Raw genomic sequence first — 3675 nt, forward strand, 5'->3', positions numbered from 1 at the left:
ATTTCTCCACATCCTCTCCAGCACCTGTTGTTTCCTGACTTTTTCATGATCGCCATTCTAACTGGTGTGAGATGGTATCTCATTGTGGTTTTGATGTGCATTTCTCTGATGGCCAGTGATGATGAGCATTTTTTCATGTGTCTATTGGCTGTATGAATGTCTTCTTTTGAGAAATGTCTGTTCGTATCCTTTGCCCACTTTTTGATGGGGTTAAAACCCTAAAGGAAAACCTAGGTAGTACCATTCAGGACATAGGCATGGGCAAAGACTTCATGTCTAAAACACCAAAAGCAGTGGCAACAAAAGCCAAAATTGACAAATGGGATCGAATTAAACTAAAGAGCTTCTGCACAGCAAAAGAAACTACCATCAGAGTGAACAGGCAACCTACAGAATGGGAGAAAATGTTTGCAATCTACTCATCTGACAAAGGGCTAATATCCAGAACCTACAAAGAACTCAAACAAATTTACAAGAAAAAAACAAAGTTTTTTCTTCTTAGACAATACCCTGGCCCAGGCTTGAATCACCTCTGTAATATCTTAAAAATAGTTCTTTTACTCTCAATTTTATCTCTCCTCTCTTAGATCTTCAACCTTTTCCTTTTTATTGGCTGTGGCTCATTAGCATTTAAACATGATAATGTTTAAGAATAACTCAACTTAAATTTAAAAATCTTTTCTCCAGATACTGCCTTAATTATTTACTCCCATTCATAGCCATATTTCTTGAAGGAGTGGTATCCTTCATTGCATCTATTTACCTCTCACATATTCATTCACTTGCTGCCATCTGGCTTCCAACCCAATGACTCTAAGGCAACTTCTGCAGCCAAGATGGCCAATGTTGGTTCCGTTGCTGAAATGAACACTTGTCTGTTCTTATGTTCCAATATTGTTGACTTCTCCATCCTTAACTTCATTTTATTGTGAAATGAAAATACACATAGAAACATGCATAAAATATAAACATATAGTTTAATAATAATTCTCTTTGGCTTCAGAGACACTACAATTCTCTGGAATTTTGATTGGGTTCTCTAGAAACAGAGTATGAAACAAGGATTCTTGAGCAAATGATTTATTGAGAGGTCAGTTTCAACAGAAACCTGTAAGGAAGTAAGGGATGGAAGATAGAAGGGAAAGAGAAGAAGTGAAACAAAGGTGCAGCCTCAATTTGACCTCATGAGGAGAAATGGGGCATAAATGGCACTAAAATATTTGTCCTACCTTGAGGCAAGGGACCCAGGCTTGTGTACTCTCACCTCAATTAGTCTTTACCTGTGGATCCCCTGGAGAAAGGCATAGTCTTCCAGACATTTTAGGTGAGGCGACTCCCTTCCACAGATAGTAATTTTCCAAAGTAGCTGCAGGATAATTTCACTGACCCAGTAAAAGGGATCCGAGAATAGTATTATACCAATAGTAAATACTACATCTGATTTTCTTTATACTTTTACGACTATGCTTTCTGCAATATTTTCCACAATACTACACAGGAACATCAAAGACCTTTGTGATATAAAGATCTTTTTTAGTCTTCTTTTGTTCACCCCTCAGGTGTTTGTGTTTTTCCTTGTTTTGTTCTAGGCACACTTCTTATCCTACAGATCCCCTGAGTGATTTTATCCATTTCTATGATGTAATTACCTTATATATGTAAATGCCAATGACTCCCATCTCAATCTTCATTCCAGACTTCTCTTGAATGTCAGACTTCTATATCCAACTGTCTACTGAACATGCCCACTTGGCTATTCCACACACTTCTTAAACTAAGCATGCCCATTGTATTTAATTATCTTCATCTCCCTCTCCCACCCTAAAGAACAAACATAACAAAACAAACAACAAACAGATAAAAATATTCCTCTTCCATTTTTTTTCCTGTTTTAGTCAGTGGTACCACTATGTACCCAGTTGTTCAAGCCAGAAACTTGGAATCATTTTTGCCGGTTTTCTACCCTTTACTCTCCAGATCGACTCAATCACCAAGATTTGTCATTTCTACCTCCCATATCTCTTGGATTCATCTACTTTTTTCCAACTTTTCTGCTAGCACCCTAGTTTAGTCTGATGTTGTCTCCCACTTGGACCACTGCACGAACCTTGTCTTACTTCCTAAAATCTTGTTTCCATCCAAACTAACCTCCACCCTGTAACTATTTTTTCCTATAATGCATGTTTGGCCATACCTACCCTATTTAGAGCCCTTTCATGGTTTTCTGTTGTCCCTATAATAAGGTACAAACTCCTTAACATGATTTTATAAAACTCATTAGGACCCAGCTTCTACCCACCTTGCTAGCCTTATTTCTTAGTCTTTCTGCCACCAAACTCTGTTATTCAGCAATGTTGAGCTCCTTTTAGACTTTAAAATCCCTTCTCATCCAAGGAATATCATTACTAGAAATGACTTCTTAGTCCTGCAATATTTCAATATTACACAAGGTGTTTTATTCCTTGGTAGTGACTTTTTTCTTTTTGGTTTTACATTTGGCTATTGTCCTATATTCTTGGAAGCATGCATCTTGAAGTAGGAAGTATTCCTAATTATTTTTGCAGGGTTGATTATCTTAATGTACTCTGAGTCTTTTCATCTTATATCAGCATTTTTACAGTAATCTCTGTGGCTGAGGCTGCAGAACTGGGCTTGTATGTCCTTAGAATCTTGGTATATAAGACTCTTTTTGTTCTTTCTTCCAAAATGGAAAACAAAACCAGTTCTGTTTTGTTAACTCCTCATGTATTTCACTTTACTGGGCCATGATAGATTCTAAATAAGATGAAGGTTCTAAATAAATGAACCTTACCACCTCAAGTGTTAAAGCCTTTTACATTTTAACTCTGATAATACAGTGTTCTAAAAATATATTGCATATTTTCTTATAATCCTAAACAAGGATTTTTTAAACAGAATAGTCCCATTTCTTTGTGACTTTTGGTCATCATAAAGAAAATTCATGGTTGCATGCCATGGCACATGCCTATAGTCACAGCTACTTGGGCGGCTGATACAGAAGGATCTCTTGAGCCCAGGAGTTCAAGGCCAGCCATGGCCACACAGTGAGACTTTATCTCTAAAACAAACAAACAGAAACAAACAAAAAACTCTCAAGCACATGTTCATTATATTCATTTGAATCTTTTATTCTTTCTTTTTTTTTTTTTTTTGGAGATGGAGTCTCACTCTGTTACCCAGGCTGGAGTGCAATGGCATGATCTTGGCTCACTGCAACTTCTGCGTCCTGAGTGCAAGCAGCTGGGATTACAGGCATGTGCCACCACACCCGGCTGATTTTTATATTTTTAGTAGAGATGAGGTTTCACCATGTTGGTCAGTCTGATCTCGAACTCCTGACCTTGTGATCTGCCCACCTCGGCCTTCCAAAGTCCTGGGATTACAGGTGTGAGCCACTGCGCCTGGCCAGTGTTAGTTCTTACGTCCCGTCTCCTGTTTACAATGGTTTGTTGGCATCCTGTTGTTGCTTAGAAAACCAAATAGCCTAGGTTTTCAGTAATTATGTCAAGGAGGGGGCCAAGAAATCCCACCTGAAAAAGCAGAGTGAAGTACTTGATTTTAATAAAGAGGCAATATAATCATTGCATGTTTTCTTTCTTTCTTTCTTTCTTTCTTTCTTTCTTTCTTTCTTTCTTTCTTTCTTTCTTTCTTTCT

The 3675-nt window shown here is 37.7% G+C and overlaps 1 protein-coding gene across 1 annotated transcript in view; it reads left to right on the top strand.

The window, feature by feature from the left end:
* Positions 1 to 3675, top strand: part of GABRA3 (gamma-aminobutyric acid (GABA) A receptor, alpha 3) — a 302277-nt gene that overhangs the window by 101468 nt on the left and 197134 nt on the right. The window lies entirely within an intron of this gene.

This window comes from Mandrillus leucophaeus, unplaced genomic scaffold (genome assembly GCF_000951045.1).
Source record: "Mandrillus leucophaeus isolate KB7577 unplaced genomic scaffold, Mleu.le_1.0 Scaffold1421, whole genome shotgun sequence".
NCBI classification, from domain to species: Eukaryota; Metazoa; Chordata; class Mammalia; order Primates; family Cercopithecidae; genus Mandrillus; species Mandrillus leucophaeus.